Source organism: Petromyzon marinus, unplaced genomic scaffold (assembly GCF_048934315.1).
Source record: "Petromyzon marinus isolate PM22_M1 ecotype Great Lakes invasive population unplaced genomic scaffold, UKy_Petmar_22M1.pri1.0 PM_G_Scaffold_94, whole genome shotgun sequence".
Taxonomy (NCBI): domain Eukaryota; kingdom Metazoa; phylum Chordata; class Hyperoartia; order Petromyzontiformes; family Petromyzontidae; genus Petromyzon; species Petromyzon marinus.
The window spans coordinates 545527-565146 of NW_027423051.1; the positions used below are offsets into that span (position 1 = coordinate 545527).

At 47.0% G+C, this 19620-nt stretch overlaps 1 long non-coding RNA gene across 2 annotated transcripts; it reads left to right on the forward strand.

Annotated features, from left to right (window-relative positions):
* Positions 1-436: 436 nt before the first annotated feature.
* LOC142922430 (uncharacterized) lies at positions 437-18708 on the forward strand. Of its 2 annotated transcripts, none has more exons than XR_012940052.1 (4): positions 437-492; positions 6233-6354; positions 6681-6749; positions 18095-18708. It is a non-coding gene; the product is annotated as an uncharacterized LOC142922430 (long non-coding RNA). The 2 variants fall into 2 exon arrangements; XR_012940053.1 differs by having other exon boundaries at positions 6684-6749.
* Positions 18709-19620: the final 912 nt, after the last annotated feature.

Genomic DNA, 19620 nt, shown 5'->3' on the forward strand with positions numbered 1-19620 from the left:
GAGATGGAGCAATGGAAAATGTATCTAAATCAACTTAAACTCCATCCCTGATTGTGACGTCACCACTCAGCATGACCTCATCGGTGTGAAACGCCGTTGGGAGGTGTGCCTCGCTAGTGACGTCATGTCACCAAGGTATTCACCCCACCCCCGTCCACCGCGCCCTTGATCGTGACGTCACCTCTGCTTGGTCACTGCCGATATCTGTTCCTGTACATTCCTTATTTGGGCAAAGCTACGCCCAGTGACTGGCGGCTCATTAACATAATGAGTTCGTGAAAGCCGTCGCGAGTTGATTGGGACGGGTTCAGCACCCACGCCCCCATCCCTCGACATATGGCCCGAGCTCATTAACATAATTTTATTCAGTTACGGAGCCGCTCGTGCTAGGGGAGTGTCTTGTACCCCGGACGTGACGTCATATCACCTGCTGCCGCGCGACGTCACGAGGTAACAGGAAGCCTTCGTTTCGCTCTTCCACTGAAATCCGAGGTGAGAAATTATTATCGTGTTGGTGGTCGTGGTTGTTGTGGTGGTTGTTGTGGTGGTGGTTGTTGTTTACCAAGGTAGAGCCTCGCTCTCTCTCTCAGGGATGTCAGTTGAGTAGCAGCGAGCATGGGAATCGATGTCCAGGTTGGAACTTTACAACGCGGGGCCTAGCCACGCGGGGCCTTGCCTCCTGCCCTCGCCTGATCGCGTTTGCTTCAATTATCTCGCTTAGTTGAGCAATCTTTGTAAGAAAGTAATCTACCAGGCTATGCGTTTATTGTGTGTTGACCGACTCTCTGTGTTGCATTGCATTACATTTCAAAAATTTTACTCAGTTTCTTTGATTAAGTGTGCTTTTGATTTAAAGCTTTCTTGACTGCAGGGATTCATATTCTTGGTTCTTTCGGTAAAGTCACCACCACGTAGAAGGGAAACAATAAAATAATAAAAATATCAAACAATAAAATTCTCACGACGTTTCGACTGCAAGACGAGCAATCATCATCAGGTGTGAAAACCACAGCAAGAACATTTTCTTGCTGTGGTTTCTTGCTGTGGTTTTCACACCTAATGATGATTGCTTGTGGTGCAGTCGAAACGTCGTAAGAATTTTATTGTTTAATATTTTAATTATTTTATTGTTTCCCCTTCTACGTGGTGACTTTACCGAAAGAACCAAGAATATAAGTGTGCTTTCTCTCTCTCTGCGTGTACTCGTGTTATTATTATTTCCTGCAGTCACCAAAGTTCCAAATCTCTCATTGACACAAGGCCGTAATTATAATATATTATAATAATTATAATATATATTGGTGGGGGACATATCCCCCCACAATAATCAAACATGCTCAAAATGTCTCCCCCAATTTATTGCTATAAAAATATTATTTAAAATAATAATTGCTATGCTATGTTAATAAAAACAATTTGCTAAACCTTGGCCACAAAATGTGGACTTGTCTTCATGTAACAATGTGTAGATTTGTGTTTGTATGATTGCGTTGTACTTTATGAATCCCTAATCTCTGCCATTACATACTATGAAACAAGAAAAGTTAAAAAATAAACAACAGAGCAATGTAATACAATACAATATTATACAATATTGTATCAAATAATACAAATTCCATCCCATGTGTTAGTGAAATTTTTCAATATTTTAAAAATTAGTTTTCAAATTTAGATTTTCTTTCTGGGGGGGGGAGACCCCAGAGCCCCTGGTAGATTTGTTCCCCCCCCAATGTTGACTCCATGGCTACGGCCTTGCATTGACTCGCGGATTTCTCTAAACCCCTCCCCTCTCTCTCTCTGCACCCCTCTCTCTCTATTTAAGGCCTCGACACAGAGGCGTTGTTTCTCTGTGTGCCTACAGTGAGGGAGAAAAGTATTTGATCCCCTGCTGATTTTGTACGTTTGCCCACTGACAAGGAAATGATCAGTCTATAATTTTAATGTTAGGTTTATTTGAACAGTGAGAGACAGAATAACAACAAGAAAATCCAGAGAAACGCATGTCAAAATATTATAAAATGATTCGCATTTTAATGAGGGAAATAAGTATTTGACCCCCTCTCAATCAGAAAGATTTCTGGCTCCCAGGTGTCTTTTATACAGGTAACGAGCTGAGATTAGGAGCACACTCGTAAAGGGAGTGCTCCTAATCTCAGCTTGTTACCTGTATGAAAGACACCTGTCCACAGAAGCAATCAATCAATCAGATCCCAAACTCTCCACCATGGCCAAGACCAAAGAGCTCTCCAAGGATGTCAGGGACAAGATTGTAGACCTACACAAGGCTGGAATGGGCCACAAGACCATTGCCAAGCAGCTTGGTGAGAAGGTGACAACAGTTGGTGCGATTATTCGCAAATGGAAGAAACGCAAAAAAACTGTCAATCTCCTTCGGCCTGGGGCTCCATGCAAGATCTCGCCTCGGGGAGTTGCAATGATCATGAGAACGGTGAGGAATCAGCCCAGAACTACACGGGTGGATCTTGTCAATGATCTCAAGGCAGCTGGGACCATAGTCACCAAGAAAACAATTGATAACACACTTCACCGTGAAGGACTGAAATCCTGCAGCGCCTGCAAGGTTCCCCTGCTCAAGAAAGCACATATATATGCCCGTCTAAAGTTTGCCAATGAACATCTGAATGATTCAGAGGACAACTGGGTGAAAGTGTTTTGGTCGGATTAGACCAAAATGGAGGTCTTTGGCATCAACTCAACTCGCCGTGTTTGGAGGAGGAGGAATGCTGCCTATGACCCCAAGAACACCATCCCCACCGTCAAACATGGAGGTGGAAACATACTTTGGGGTGTTTTTCTGCTAAGGGGACAGGACAACTTCACCGCATCAAAGGGACGATGGACGGGGCCATGTACCGTCAAATCTTGGGTGAGAACCTCCTTCCCTCAGCCAGGGCATTGAAAATGGATGGTGGATGGGTATTCCAGCATGACAATGACCCAAAACACACAGCCAAGGCAACAAAGGAGTGGCTCAAGAAGAAGCACATTAAGGTCCTGGGGTTGCCTAGCCAGTCTCCAGACCTTAATCCCATAGGAAATCTGGAGGGAGCTGAAGGTTCGAGTTGACAAACGTCAGCATCGAAACCTTAATGACTTGGAGAAGATCTGCAAAGAGGAGTGGGACAAAATCCCTCCTGAGATGTGTGCAAACCTGGTGGCCAACTATAAGAAACGTCTGACCTCTGTGATTGCCAACAAAGGTTTTGCCACCAAGTACTAAGTCATGTTTTGCAGAGGGGTCAAATACTTTTTTCCCTCATTAAAATGCAAATAAATTTATAACATTTTTGACATGCGTTTATCTGGATTTTTTTGTTGTTATTCTGTCTCTCACTGTTCAAATAAACCTTCCATTAAAATTATAGACTGATCATTTCTTTGTCATTGGGCAAACGTACAAAATCAGCAGGGGATCAAATACTTTTTTCCCTCACTGTATGTGTGTATCTCTCTCTGTGTGTCTCTGTGTTCTATCTCTCTCTGTCTGTGTGTCTCCTTGTCTGTGTTTTGTCTCTCTTTCAAATTGAGCAATCTTTGGAAGAACGTTATCAACAAGGTGGGGTGTTGACTCTTATGTTGGCCGACTCTCTGTGTTGTATTGCATTACATTTCTATTCTAGATTTAAAGCTTTCGTGACTGCTAGGATCCATACGCTTTGCTTCTATTGGGTAAAGTCACGTAGGTAAAAAATAAAATAACAAAAATCACGACATTTCGGCCACAACACAAGCGGCCTTCATCAGGTGAAGGGACGAGACTGTCTGGAGGACAGCGCTGGAGTGGAAAAAGCCACGCGCAGATCACGACCTTTAAGCTGTGTGAGAAGAAACAAAGCACCTTGACAAAGGAATTAGCATATAATTTAGCATTGAAATGGCTCATTGAAATAGATAAGTTAAAGTATACACATCCGCAGAGGCACCCCTTGACAAAGGAATTAGCATAGAATTTAGCATTGAAATAGCTGAATGATTAGCTTGTAACTGGTCACAGAAATAGCTATGTTAAAGTCAGAGCATATACATTCACTGAGGCACCTAGTACAAATCAAACAGGAGAATTTAGCGAAACACAACCACGCTCAGACCGCGGACCTTTAAACTTTGTGCGAGCAAACATGGTGTCCTGACAAAGAAATTAGCAAAGAAAAATTAGCATTTGATTGGCCGATTTTAGAAAAGAGGTGTTGTACGTGCCGGTGGACTTGCCGTTTGGCGCGGGAGGGGGGGGGGGAGAGTTTACCTATTGATGGTGTGAAAAGGGAATTTATAAGAGCTGCGAAAGTTTGGGGTACCACTACTTGAAAAATATACTGTACCATTGAAATTAGTTTAATGTTTAGTTCGATTTAGAACATCTTTCCAATGGTTGCTAAATTTGAAACCATCTCGGTTGAAATTGTGTCTGTGTTTGTAGATCTGAATTGCCTCGTGAACAAATCTCTGATAAAAACCCGTGGGTTTGCAAAGAACCTTGGTATCGGAGAAAATGATATCGTGATCACCCACAGCGTTGTAACAGTGATCAGCCACGGCAGAAGAATTCGTTTTGCCGTGTTTCAAATCTGATTTGTGCTCGCGGATTCGGTCAGAGACATGTCGCTTTGTCTCCCCGATATAGCAATCACCGCAGGTACAACTCAATTTGTAAACCCCGGGGTACTGTAAGTCAGGAATGACATCCTTCACGGATGGGATCAGATCACGAATTTTGTGTACTGTATTGAACCGAACCTGGATCTTGTGTTTGTTTAGAATTTTGGAAATCTTTTTAGTAACGCCTGCTATATATGGTAGTGTGATGGTTTTGACCGGAGTATCAAGTTGTTGTTTCTGTATGGAGGGAGAAACAGCTTGGCGGATTATACGGTCAGAGTAACCATTCCTTTTGAGGGCCAGGTGTACATGTTTTAATTCACTGGTCAGGTGGTGTTCGTCCGAAATGCAATGAGCCTTATGGTATAAAGTTTTGATGAGAGAATTATTTTGGGCTGGGTGGTGGTGGAAATCAGGTTTCAAGTAGGAATCTGTGTGGGTGGGTTTCCTGTAGACAGAATGCCCCAATGAGCCATCAGGTCTCCTCTCAAACAGAACATCTAAGAATGGTAGCTTGCCATCTTTCTCCACTTCCATGGTGAATTTGATGGCGGGATGTTTGGAATTGATGTGGTGTAGGAAAAGGTTCAAAGCTGGGAGGCCATGTGGCCAAATGACGAAAGTGTCATCCACATATCTCTTCCACAGGGAAGGTCTGAGGGTGGAAGTCTGGATGGCGTCTGATTCAAATTTCTCCATGAAAATATTGGCTATCACTGGTGATAAGGGGGATCCCATGGGGGTACCCTCATTTTGTTTGTAGGAGCCATTCCAAGTAAAGTAGGTATTGTTGAGGCAGTGCCTAACCAGTGCAGGTGTGTCGGGGTCTAGTCCATGTTGGACCAAATTTTCAATTATTTCAATGGTATCAGGTACTGGGACCTTGGTGAACAAAGAGACCACATCGAAGCTGACAAGGATATCGTCAGGGGACAGTACAACATCTTTGACCTACGTGACTTTACCCTTTGAACCAAAGAGTATGGATCCTTGCAGTCACGAAAGCTTTAAATCTAGAAGTGTACACACACACACACTGTACACACACACAGTGCACACACACACAGTGTACACACACACACACTGTACACACACACAGTGTACACACATAGTGTACACACACACAGTGTACACACACACAGTACACACACACACAGTATACACAGACACACAGTGTATACACACACAGTGTACACACACACACAGTGTATACACAATAATGTCCACGTTGTTGTAGCTGAGCCCACACACCCAAGGGAGGGAACAATGTAAAATGAATCTAAATCAACTTAAACTCCAACCCCGCTCTGTGACGTCACCACTCTGCATTACCTCATCGGCGTGAAACGCCAGGGTGAGGTGTACCTTGCTAGTGACGTCATGTCACCAAGGTATTCCACCGCGCTCTTGAGCGTGACGTCACCTCCGCTTGGGTCACTGCCGATTGCGTTCCAGTGCCAATCCTTATTTGGGCAAAGCTACGCCCAGTGACTGGCGGCTCATTAGCATAATGTGTTCGTTAAAGCCGTCACGAGTTTATTGCGACGGGTTCATTGCCCACGACATATGGGACATGTTACATTAACATAATTTATTCATTCTCTAATTTATTCAGTTACGGAGCGGCTCATTGTGGGAGGAGCGTGTTTCGTACCCCAGATGTGACGTCATGTCACCTGCTGCCGGGTGACGTCACGAGGTAGCAGGAAACTAACGCTTCCTGCACTGAAATCCGAGGTGAGAAATTATCATTGCGATTGTGGTTGTTGTGGTTGTCGTGGTGGTGGTGGTTGTGGTGGTGGTTGTTGTTGTTAACCAAGGTAGAGCCTCGCTCTCTCTCGTAGGGATGTCAGTTGAGTAGCAGCGAGCATTGGAATCGATGTCCAGGTTGGAACTTTACAACGCGGGGCCTAGCCACGCGGGGCCCTGCCTCCTGCCCTCGCCTGATTGCGTTCACTTTAATTATCTCGCTTAAGTTTAATTTGTCTTCACCCGGCTCGCCACTTTGTAACTTTGTTTTATTGTAAATATTCACGCAGTTTTGATTTTCGTTCTTTTGTTAGCAGGCCAAGCCCGCTTGAGCTGCTATACCACTCTTGTTATCAGAAGCGACCTGCCCACAACAACACAAGGTGAGGCTTTGTCAACGTGTGTGAATGTTTTGACTGAAAACTTTGGTGACTGCAGGAATTAATATTCTTGGTTCTTTCGGTAAAGTCACGTAGATAGAAAATTAAATAAAAATAGCAATACAATAAATAAATAATTGTGAATAAAGCAAAAAAACTCACGTCATTTTGATCGCAACACAAATGGTCTTTATTTAATGTAATTCTATTATCTGTTATTGTTATTTTCTATCTACGTAACTTTAATGAAAGAAACAAGAATACGTGTGTCAATGTCTATCGGTCAAAGACACTCAGCGGAGAGACGCGCAAACTCCAAATATACAGCAGGTGTCAGAGTCGGGATCGAACCCACGACTTCCTGTATACCAGGTGAGGTAGTTAACATCTCACCACGGAGAGAGACACGCAAACTCCAGTTAGCCTCGGCTATGTTCGTTGATCCTCAATTAATTACTTGGTGCAGTGAGGAAGCATTAATGCTGAGCAGATGAAGGTGGCCAGGCATGATTCTAGACACGCCACCGCCTGTTTACCCAGTGACAGTGTACAGTTTGTGTTTGCAGTAACGTCTATTAACTCTGTCGAACACGGAGGTTTTATCATAACAGTAGTTTATTTTTGTTTTCCTCTGGAACTCTTTATAATAATGGAAACAGGAGGTGAACACAGCACACACATTCAGCTGAAGTGGGAACTGTTCATCCCAGCATTCAAGGACATCTGAGCCTGGATTCACACCTCTAAGTTGCGATTGAACGTTAATTTATGCATTTCTGCCTAACACAAATAATATTGTTTTCAACACCCTTTGCTATGTCAGCTGAATTTAGCTCTCATAAATATTCCTTTTGTAGCCAGACAGCTGAAATTGTGTGCTCGGAGTTTTTGGTGAACATTCATTTTGAAGATACGAGGGCTTCCAGGCATGTTTATAACCATTTGCCCTCTCATTGTGTGCCATAACAGTCCGTGTGATGAATTTGGGACACTTTTCCACTATATCATGAATATGTGAATAAGTATAGACGTGTAAGTCACGTGTTACTGTGTGTATATGCTTTCCTCTGTGCATCGATACTGAAGTGTAGATAGTGTGGATATTATTTTTTTCTGTCTGCAGCTGACGCTTCCTCTGCAGAATTGGTCTGATGGAGCAAATGCACTCAGCGCAGCTCGGTAGGGCAAGTCAACAATGCGACCGGTGTGCATACAGCACGGACCGGACTGGAAATTTGACAGAGCACCAGAGAACACACACGGGAGAGAAACCCTTCAAGTGCACTGTGTGTGGGAAGGCGTTTTCACATTCATCTACTCTTGTAGCACACCAGAGAACACACACGGGAGAGAAACCCTTCAAGTGCAGTGTGTGCATGAAGGCGTTTTCACATTCATCTACTCTTGTAGCACACCAGAGAACACACACGGGAGAGAAACCCTTCAAGTGCAGTGTGTGCATGAAGGCGTTTCCACGTTCATCTCTTCTTGTAGAACACCAGAGAACACACACGGGAGAGAAACCCTTCAAGTGCAGTATGTGCGTGAAGGCGTTTGCACATTCATCTACTCTTGTAGTACACCAGAGAACACACACAGGAGAGAAACCCTTCAGGTGCACTCCGTGCGGGATAACGTTTGCACAGCAACAACAACTTCAAGTACACCAGAGAACACAGAAGCATCAGAAGATCCACAAGGAGTGGAGTCTGAAATCAGCTTGTGAAAGTCAAAGTGCCACCATGAGCCCATCCCTCATGAAACAAGAACCGGAAGAAAATCCCAGCTTGGACACTTTTAAAGGTATCGGGGTGAAACATGAAGAGGTGATGGTGAAATGTGAAGAAGTGAAGAGCAAAGGAGTGAAGGTGAAATGTGAAGATGAAGATTCAACTCCAAAATGGGACCTTCACATCGACAGAGGCAACGTGAAGCAGGAGGAGATTTCTGACTGTGAGGCAGAGCGAGGCAACTCCCAGCAGTTTGTGGAAGTGGAGGTGTGGGTGGACTTCCTCCGAGACAATCCAAAGTCAAGTGGAGACCCGGTAGATGTGTAAACTTTGCGTTTTGATAATTGTGTTTTTTTATTTTATTTTGGGCACCATTATAATATATGCCACAGGACCCGCACGAGCTTAATCCGGTACTGTCCGGGATATCGTTCCAGTGCCCAACCAGGCTGTTGAAAACACCGTGAGTGGATATTCTTAGCTCTTTCGGTAAAGTCACGTTGAAGGGAAACAAAATAATAAAATATATATAAAACAATAAAAATTCTCATGACGTTTCGACCATAACACAAACGGTCGTCTTCAGGTGTGTCGAAACGTCGTGAGAATTTATATTTTTTATATATATTTATTTTATTGTTTCCCTTCAACATGACTTTACCGGAAGAGCTAAGAATATGAATTACTGCAATCACAAAAGCTTTAAATCAAAATTTAACCGCGAGTAGAGTTGAGGGTGACGGTGGAGGGCGCGAAGGGGGCGAGAGATGCCGATGGGCGGCGAGGGGGTCATCCGAGAGGATGCCCAGTGGGGAGATCAAGCAATGAAATCGCTCCACGTGTCAGGCGCTGGGTGGATCACCGCACAGCGGCATCGTGGGAGGTGGCGACGGCACGGGGGAGGTCTCTACCCGCTAGTGGATTGACCGTGGCTGATGGTGACGACGACGATGGATGTTGCTCACTCAACTCTGCGACGTACGAAACGCCGGAGACGCACGGCGATGTGCGGGGTGTTCAGCGGCACGGTGGAGCCGATGGCCTCCTTGCAGCCGCTGTACAGCTGACGCACGACGTGGAGCAGGGCAGGGAGCACGCTGTCCACTATGTCCTGGCAGCTGCCGCTCAGCTGACCCATAGCCTGCAGTAGAGCAGGGAGCACGCTGTCCACTATGTCCTGGCACTGGTGAACATCGGTCCCCAGGTGGCGACCGCTGCCGGTGGAGAGACGTCCTTCACGAGTCCCGAGTAGTTGTTGATCGTGGTGGTGGTGGTGGTGGTGTTGGAGCCGTTGATGTTCGAACCCCCACGCCGAGATCCTCCGAGGAGTTCCACCACTGGCTGCGATAGCAGCAGAACCAAAGTGAGCACAGCCGTGAAGATCGCCACGCTGGTGGTGGTGGCGAAGTACTCCGCAGACCTCGAAGTGGAGGAGCGCCGTGGGGCAAGGTGGTTGCCTCTCCCGGAGCCGACTCCACTCTGGTCGCTCCAATGGATGCACCTTTGTCACAGGCCTTTAATGACAAGAATGTGAAGTTGGACACTCAGTTCCTAGGTTAAACCTGCATGGTTAGAGCGGCCAGTTTTTGTGGACCTGTGGGTTGGGTAGATCTCGAACCAGGAGCGAGAGCCAATAAGCTCCCAAGCATTCACTCGGTTTTAAAATCCATTTATATGGTGCTTGCTTAATCGCCTCTGGCAATTCGGAGTTTTGTATCTCGTCTCAAACACTTGAAGAGCATCCCCAAGTAGCAGCTGCCCCTGTGTGGCACAAGGTGGTGGCCCTGCACCGGCCTGCATGTGGACAAGAGCCTGTCAGTAGGGGGCGATGATTGATGTGGCATCTTAGTTGTGGAGTTTGTAGGTAATGTTTAGAATTTGAGCAATTTTGACCCAGACGCCAGCATGCAATGGCCTACTCGTTTTGAATGACAATACAATAGCACGTTGTACATACACTGTTAAGCAGACGGTGCGTATTTTTAAAAATAGCTTCATGTTAATGCGATGTAACCTGATGCAGTATATTTCAGTGCAGTAATTCAATTTTGTTAATATGCCTGTCAATAATTTAGAATTAATACTTGTCTGATTGTGTGCGTACATGTAACATTTTGTCTGTAAGGGTCAAACATTGAATAAGTGATGTTAGGACAAAGTGTGTGTTATGGAAGTAACCTGTACAGCTTACTCAGGTGAGACTCATTGTTATTGTGATACAGGTCAAAGGGTATTTTTGTTTTTCGATTTAAAGCTTTCGTGACTGCAAGGATTCATCTTCTTTGGTTCTTTAGGTAAAGTCACCACGTAGAATGAGAATAAAATAATAAATTGATCAAATAAAATCACGCAATAAAATTCTCACGACGTTTCGGCCACAACACAAGTGGCCTTCATCAGGTGAAGGGATGAGACTGGAGGAAAGAACCAAACAAGGGTATTTTTGTGTTTTCAGGAAGCATCTCCCTCTGGAGCAACTCATTGTCTTTGAAATAGGGAGAACACTCGGATCATTAATCAGTTACGTGGCATACCACTCAAAGGTTACACGTAGAGGAGGTTCATTCTCTGCAACACGAATTGTAGTTTTGTATTACGTGTTGACGTAGATTTTGTCGAACTAGGACATAGTTCATAGTTCATTTATTTGGTATAGCCCTGTGAGCCATTCGGCTCTTGAATCGGGTGCAACCGCAACAAACAAAAACATGAACAAGAAAATATCTTACAGTGGTTATGTGACTGTGCAAACAGAAAATACAGGAAAAAAATATCAAAATATTCCTAAAATAGCACCGTACACCAATGCTGTGTGCAAAAATCCCAGTGGGATGCAAGTCAAATAACAACAACCACAAGACAACTAAGATTAAGGCCATCAGTCTAACTCCGTACTACTATAAACAAAAACATGGCCAAAACAAAAAAAAACTTTTCGAAAATCACCAAAATAAAAGCCATGAATCCAATGTAACAGTGATCATAGGGACTGTGACCGAATTTTTAACAATAAACTACATAAATAAATTATAACACCAAAATCTAGACCCATATTTTAGGCCACTGAATAGCAGTGGCAGCTAGGGTTGTACAACTCCTCTAGAGCAGTTTTGAGTGAAGATCTCATAGGTAGTGGTTCAAGTTGCAGTTTATTGGCAATAGCATTCCAGACCCTGGGGGCATCAATAGCAAAGGACCTTCCTCCAGTTTTTGTACGGCAATAGGGAATGTGAAGCTGGTAAATGAGCGAAGACCTGAGGTCATATTTGTTCTTTGAAACAGAGAGGAGATCCAGTAGGTAGTCTGCGGAATTTTTTGTAAGGACATCGTGAATAAATAAGATCTGGTGCACAAGCCGTCGAACATTAAGAGATGTTAAGTTTGACTCAATGTAGAGATCACAGTGGTGAGTCCTATATGGGCAGTTCAATGCAAATCTTAAGGCCGAGTGATAGATGGAATTAAGCTTCTTCAGTACAGTACTTGGGGCTGATTTATACACGATGTCACAGTAGTCAAGTAGAGGCAGTATGGTAGCTTTTATCAATTCCAAACGGAACATTGGGGGGAAGCAGTGCTTGTGTCGATACAGAAAACCAATTTTTATTTTTGTCTTTTTACCAATATAATCAATGTGATCTTCAAAACTAAGTTTTGAATCCAGGATGACCCCAAGATACTTATAGATCTTGACTTGCTCTATTTGATAATTATTCAAGGAATGTAATTGGGGAAAAATAACTTCCTGCTTTAGTCCCGGAGAGAAGCATAGCACCTTGGTTTTGGAGGTATTCAGGACTAGTTTAAGAGAAACTAGCTGATGTTGTAGTTTGTTGAAATCACCCTGGAGCTTAGCAATCACGTCATCCGGAGAGCGGCCAGCAGTAATCAGTATCGTGTCATCTGCAAAAAGATTTACCCTGGAATGATCCAGTTCAGTGCCCAAGTCATTGACATAAAGAGAGAGCAAGAGGGGGCCGAGGATGGAACCCTGTGGAACCCCTTTTGTTATCTTAACACTGTTTGACCTCCAACCATCTGTGAATACAGTTTGGGTGCGAGAAAAGAGGTAATTTTTTAACCATTGTACTGTGTTCTCGGAAAAACCGAGGCAACTTAGTTTACTAAGCAGGGTGTTGTGGTCAACTGTATCAAAAGCTTTGGACAGGTCAAGAAAAAGACAGACACAGTACTGCTTATTATCAAGGCTATTGTAAATTTGATTCAAAGAGTCTAATGCAGCAGATGTGGTGCTGTATTTTTTCCGGAACCCAGATTGTTTTAGATGTAGTAGATTGTTGGTGGACAGGAAACTGCTAATTTGGTAGTTCAATAATTTTTCAAAAATTTTCATCAATGGGGACAAAATTGAGATAGGTCGGTAGTTATTGGGATCATCTTTAGGGCCCCCTTTGTGAAGTGGGCGGACATAGGAATGTTTCCATTCTAGAGGAACTGATGCTTCTTTGATGGACAGGTTGAAAATATGGGCTATAGGTTTGTATATTAGGTGACCAACAGTAGAGCAAAGACGGGAAAACTATCTGCTCCGGTAGAGGAGGACCCTTTGAGGTAGGACAGTTGTTTCAGAACATTACTTTCGTGGATTGGTTGGAAACTAAATTCGTTTAATGTTTGGACAGGGGTGTAGGAATTTGCAGGAGCAGGGGTGACTCCCAATACATTATCAAAAAGATTACCAGCTTCAGAAAAATGAAGGTTAAAATTGTCAACTATTTTTTTGGGATCTGAAAAATATTCCCCATTTCGGTGAAGCTCAACGGGCAGATTTTCTGTTTTGGATGCCTTTTCGATAGATTTGATTGTTTTCCAAAAAATCCTGGCATTTCCATGTGATTCCAGGAGAGTGGAGGAAAAATAGGCATTTTTTGCATGCCGTATTTTTTACGCATCTATTCCTTAAAATCCTGTTTTCTAGCCAGTCATTTACCAAATTACTTTTCTGAGCACATGCCCAAGCCTTGTCCCTAGTTTTCATGAGCTTTGTAATCAAAGGATCATACCATGGTGGGCGGTTGCCTTTAGTTTTAAATCTAACCAACGGAGCATGTTTGTTAAGAATTTGGAGAAATGTGTACCTGAAAGTCTCCCAAGCCGTAGTCAGGTTGGGTATATCACAGACCTTATCAATATCCGAGTGAAGCACATCATTTGTAAATGCCTGAGTGCTGAAGTGCCTCAAAGAGTGCTTCTCAACAATTTTAGGGGGGCTTTGGGTCTGGCTGATGATCTCACACCAAAAATGAAGGAGTGATCACTAAGGTTATTACCCAGAACACCAGTCAGTGCGAAATTGTGAGGGGCATTTGTCAATAGGACGTCAAGCAGAGTTGACTGTCCCGGATTTTTTAGGTTGGGTCTTGTGGGGACATTTATTAATTGAAACAAGTTAAATTCATTTGTAAAATTTGTGGCCACGGCCGGCAGGTTTAGCCAATTCCAATTTAGATCACCCACTAAAATTATTTCACCTTTAGGGAGGCCCCCAAAAAGCTCTCTCAGTGCCGATGCAGCTTCAACATCCTTCCCACAAGGCGGTCTATAGCAGCACACTACCAATATCTGTTGATTATTTGGGAGAGTTATTCTGAGAGCCAGACCTTCAAAGCAACATTTTTTAAACAAAGAGTGAGCTGGTGAACATGCAATAGTGTTACGAACATAGATGGCAATTCCACCTCCTTTAGATCCTCAGTCAAGCCGAAAAAGGTTGTAGTTTTCAATCGTAATCTGCAAGTTATTGACGGCAGGAGTGAGAAATGTTTCTGTTAGGCAAAAAATGTCCGGATCAAGATTTGCCACTTCTAGTTTTAGTTGACTTAATTTAATCACAAGCCCTCTGATGTTGATATGTAGAACACCAACACCTTTCCTGCCAGAAAAATCTACAGAATTATACGAGCTCTTTTCATTTGGGCCTGGATGAAGCTCAATACCACCCAGGAATAAGAAATGTAGAATTAACAGTTTGCATAAGTATTTTCTGTGAAAGGATGAAGAGCGGCGAACCTTGGACGAATAGCAGCAGCTCGCAGATGGTGTTATTTTTAAGAGCAAAATGAAGTTTGGAAGGAGTGCTGGTGAAGTAATGGGACAAAGATAGGGTTTAAAAGGATACAATGATGGAGTGTAGAAGTGTCTATGAGCTGTTTCATTTGCAGGTGTAGTGGCAAATCGAGCAACAAGTATTGACGCAAAATAACGAGGGTAGCCGTTTGTAGAGTTGAGTGTGACACTAGATATGGCCGGGAGGGACAGCAGTAGGACACACAGCAGGAGAATTGCCATCTCTAAAATATCCGGGGTATACACAGATTTACACACAAGTGGAATAGAAAAATATATATACTTGTAGGCCGAGCGTGAGAAAAACGTCTTGCCGCACTCGTCACACATGCACGGCTTCTCGCCCATGTGCTAGGGTTTAACAGCGCCCACCCCCCTCTCCCAGACAGCAGATTCTTGGCTGTTGTGGGCTCGGCTGAACCTCTTGCACCGCCTCCTTTCCCCGCCGCAGGATGGTGCTCGAGTTAGCCCTTTTGAGCTCAGCCCACGACTGGAATGTCGTTTCTTGGCCTGCTCCACGTGAATGAGTTAGCTGCGGGGTTCGCCACGGTGTGACACATCAGCTGAGCGTCAGCACGCTCCAGGTACCACTGTCAGTGGCAGGTGGGTAGGCCTCCCAGCAGGTGGGTAGGCCTCCCAGCGGCAGGTGGGTAGGTCTCCCAGCGGCAGGTGGGTAGGCCTCCCAGCAGGTGGGTAGGCCTCTCCAGCAGGTGGGTAGGCCTCCCAGCAGCAGGTGGGTAGGCCTCCCAGCAGGTGGGTAGGCCTCCCAGCGGCAGGTGGGTAGGCCTCTCCAGCAGGTGGGTAGGCCTCCCAGCGGCAGGTGGATAGGCCTCTCCAGCAGGTGGGTAGGCCTCCCAGCGGCAGGTGGGTAGGCCTCTCCAGCAGGTGGGTAGGCCTCTCCAGCGGCAGGTGGGTAGGCCTCCCGGTAGGTGGGTAAGCCTCCCAGCGGCAGGTGGGTAGGCCTCTCCAGCGGCAGGTGGGTAGGCCTCTCCAGCGGCAGGTGGGTAGGCCTCCCAGCGGCAGGTGGGTAGGCCTCTCCAGCAGGTGGGTAGGCCTCTCCAGCAGCAGGTGGGTAGGCCTCCCAGCAGGTGGGTAGGCCTCCCAGCAGGTAGGTAGGCCTCCCAGCGGCAGGTGGGTAGGCCTCCCAGCAGGTGGGTAGGCCTCTCCGGGGCACAGTGTGGTGAGCAGTGTGTGTGAACAGTGTGTGTGAACAGAGTGGTGAGCGTTTGTGGTGAGTGTGGTGAGTGTGGTGTGGTGAGTGTGTGGTGAGTGTAGTGTGGTGTTTGTGAGTGTGGTGTGTGTGTGGTGAGTGTGTGGTGAGTGTGTGGTGTGTGTGGTGTGTGTTTGTGGTGAGTGTGGTGTGTGTGTGTGGTGAGTGTGTGGTGAGTGTGTGGTGAGCGTTTGTGGTAAGTGTGTGGTGAGTGTGTGGTGTGTGTGGTGTGTGTTTGTGGTGAGTGTGTGGTGTGTGTGTGGTGTGTGTGTGGTGAGTGTGTGGTGAGTGTGTGGTGAGTGTGTGTGGTGTGGTGTGTGTGGTGAGTGTGTGGTGAGCGTTTGTGGTGAGCGTGGTGAGTGAGTGTGGTGTGTGTGGTGTGTGTTTGTGGTGAATGTGGTGTGTGTGGTGTGTGTGTGGTGAGTGTGGTGTGTGTGGTGAGCGTGGTGAGCGTGGTGAGTGTGGTGAGCGTGTGTGTGGTGAGTGTGGTGAGTGTGGTGTGGGGTGTGGTAGTGGTGTGGGGTGTGGTGGTGGTGTGGGGTGTGGTAGTGGTGGTGTAGCGTGTGGTGGTTTGGGGTGTGGTGGTGTGGGGTGTAGGGGAGGTGGTGTGTTGTGGTGGGGTGGGGGAGGTGGTGTGGGGTGTAGGGGAGGTGGTGTGGTGTGGGTGTGGTGGTGTGGTAGTGGTGGTGTGGTGGTGGTGGTGTGGGATGTGGTGGTGGTGTGGGGTGTGGTGGTGTAGGATGTGGTGGTGGTGGTGGTGTGGGGTGTGGTGGTGGTGTGGGGTGTGGTGGTGGTGGTGTGGTGGGGTGTGGTGGGGTGTGGTAGTGGTGGTGGTGGTGTGGTGGTGGTGGTGTGGGGTGTGGTGGTGGTGTGGGGTGTGGTAGTGGTGGTGGTGGTGTGGTGGTGGTGTGGGGTGTGGTGGTGGTGGTGTGGGGTGTGGTGGTGGTGGTGTGGGGTATGGTGGTGGTGGTGTGGTGGTGGTGTGGGGTGTGGTAGTGGTGGTGTGGGGTGTGGTGGTGTGGGGTGTGGTGGTGGTGGTGTAGGGGAGGTGGTGGTGGTGGTGTGGGGTGTGGTGGTGGTGGTGTGGTGGTGGTGGTGGTGTGGGGTGTGGTGGTGGTGGTGTGGTGGTGGTGGTGGTGGTGTGGAGTGTATGGGTGGTGGTGTTCTTTGTGTTTGAGCGGGGAATGTTTTCTCGTGCCAGGACGTACTTCTGTGGACCGCCGTTCGCTTCGTTGGGATTTCGATTTGACGATTCTGGTGGTTTGGTTGTGGTGGTGGTGGTGGTGAGTTTGAATGGTTTTAAGATCGCTAACTTGGTTGAACACAGGCACATAGTGTAGAATTGTTGTTAGATTGTTGAATGTGCGTAAAGTGTGTTTTGGTGTTACCTCGGGATATTCATAATGAATGGTCATTCAGTCCATGCTTATTTAATCCATTTAAAATGCAGTTAGACTGCAGTTGTTACGTTGCATCATGGATATGTTGGTTAATATCTGATGCGGAAAGTGACTGATGGATACAGCAGACTAGGCCAAATTTGTGGATTCACCGCGAATTCTCAGATTTTGACGTGAATTAACAACTCGTGGATTTTCGCCTCCTCGGCCAAAATGTGTAAATCTAACAACAGTGAAACCAACATTGGCGTTCTTGAAAATCCACCTGGCCGCCCCTACAGTGGAGCAATGGCATTTGTTTTACTGATTGTCCGTGTCGGGCGGTGGTGGTGGAGGGTTACGACACATTAACAATAACGCGAACTAACCCCCAAAAACATTCACGAATAATGCTGCTTGCGAAAAGCCTACGCGTTACACGAGTTGCATTTGTTTACAATGTGTGGGCAGAGTTTGATGCCGGTGGGGCGTGGCTCTGCTATCCACGTTGTGGGCCTGGTCTTCTGCGGCGTTCAGCAGGAATTGTCATCACCGATTTGGTCGTTTAGCGCTACACGTTTTAGTTTTTTCGTTTGCAAACTCGAGCGAACTCTGCAGAGACCCCGAGTTGGATTTCCTTGCTCACGGCCCAAAAACAGTGTGACAATTATACTCTTTGGTTCTATTCGATAAAGTCACGTAGGTAAAAAAATAAAAACAACAAAAATCTAGAAGTGTGACAATTATATGAACCGGTCGTGGGCCTCCCCGAGATCGACTCCGCCTAAAAGTAGTACCTTGTGGGACGTGTAAAACATCACCGCTGGGGAGACAAAGGGGTGCCGGCCGTGGTTTCTGGCCACCCACCCCCCTCGTGTACCACAGTGCCGGTAGCCTTCGTAGGTGCTGCTGCTCGCCACTAACAGCGCTTGCCCCCGACAGCCTGTTCGAGGCTGCACGGGGGATCTTTGGCGGTGGCGGCGGTGCAGGAGGTGTGCGCAGGAGGCCGAACGGCGTCCGGAGGAGTGAGGAGACGCGACCCGCGGAGAGCTTCCATGGAGAGAGGCGGGAGCGGGGCGAGGGAGAGAGGGGGCCAAGGAACGGGGCGAGGGAGGCCTGAGGGAGAGCATCGAAGGGGGGCGGACGAATGGCAGCGAGGGACCGGGGCTCGCTTCGAGGGGCACAGGAACTTGGCGGAACCGGGGAGCGGGAGGGGAAGAGGGGAGAGAGAGATGGGGAGGCAGGAGTCGAGGGGCGGAGACGTGGCGAGCGGGAGGCAGCGAGACCTGACGGCGTGGGGGATGCAGCGAGAGAGAGAGAGATCGCCATCAGAGCAATTTCATGCAACGATTTTTAAGGGAGAGGTTAGGGGCGCACAGTTCGGAAGGAGCGAGAGAGACGACGGGGCTGGAAGAGTCGAGGGGCAAAGACGTGGCGAGAGAGAGGCAAAGAGACGGGGAGGCGAGGGCACGGCAGGAAGAGAGAGAGAGACATCAGAGGGCGCCTCACCTTCAGCGACTTGTGAGCGAGAGGTTAGGGGGGTTCAGTTGGGAAGGAGGGAGAGAGACGGGGGGGCAGGGAGGGAGAGAGACGGGGGGGCAGGGAGGGAGAGAGACGGGGGGGCAGGGAGGGAGAGAGATGGGGGGCCAGGGAGGGAGAGAGCGAGGTGCGGTGGGGGGCTTCGATCTACGATCCTTGAGGGACAGTTTACCCCAAGTGGGTGAAGAGAGAGGGGGGAAGGGAGACAGGAAGTAGTGGGAGAGTAGCGTGGGGGCGTGGACAGCAGGACGGAAGATAAATTAACAGGTCCTTGCAGGGTGGGCTGGTAGGAACATTGGATTTTTTTTTACACCCAACAGCACGAGATTTCACTTCTAAAGTATTGAAAGGGGACGGATGGACGGACGGACGGACACATTAATCTATTGCAGGCTGGTACACTCAGTTTACAACTTCGTTCCTACCAGTAATAATAACGTAATCAACCTGACCTTGCGTTGTGTTTTGACCATCTGTGTTGCATTATATGGTTTCCAAATCTTGCTATACTCTGTTTGATTTATCTTCTTTGGTTCTGTAGTGTTGTAAGGACGAGCAGACTTCTTTAGGAGGCACACTCTGTTTATTGTATTATTTCCTTATACAATGCTTAACACACACAGAGGGATATTCGGTCCCCTCACCCGATACCCTAGGGAGGTACAGCCTCCGGACCTGGCGGGACTCACACGTCTACCGCTAACCTCCTTGATACCTAAGGAGGTACAACCTCCGGACTTGGCGGGACTCACACGTCTACCGCTAACCTAGTCCTCCGGCTAGGACCTAGGGGAGGCTATCTGACCCACCGCTGGCCCGGTGGGTCCTGACCACTGGGTATGCCGAGCCTTAGCCCTTAGAAGGGCTGAAGGGCTGGTCCAGGGTCCTAGCTAGGCTTCAGCCCAGTCTTCTATCTTCGTGCGGGGAGA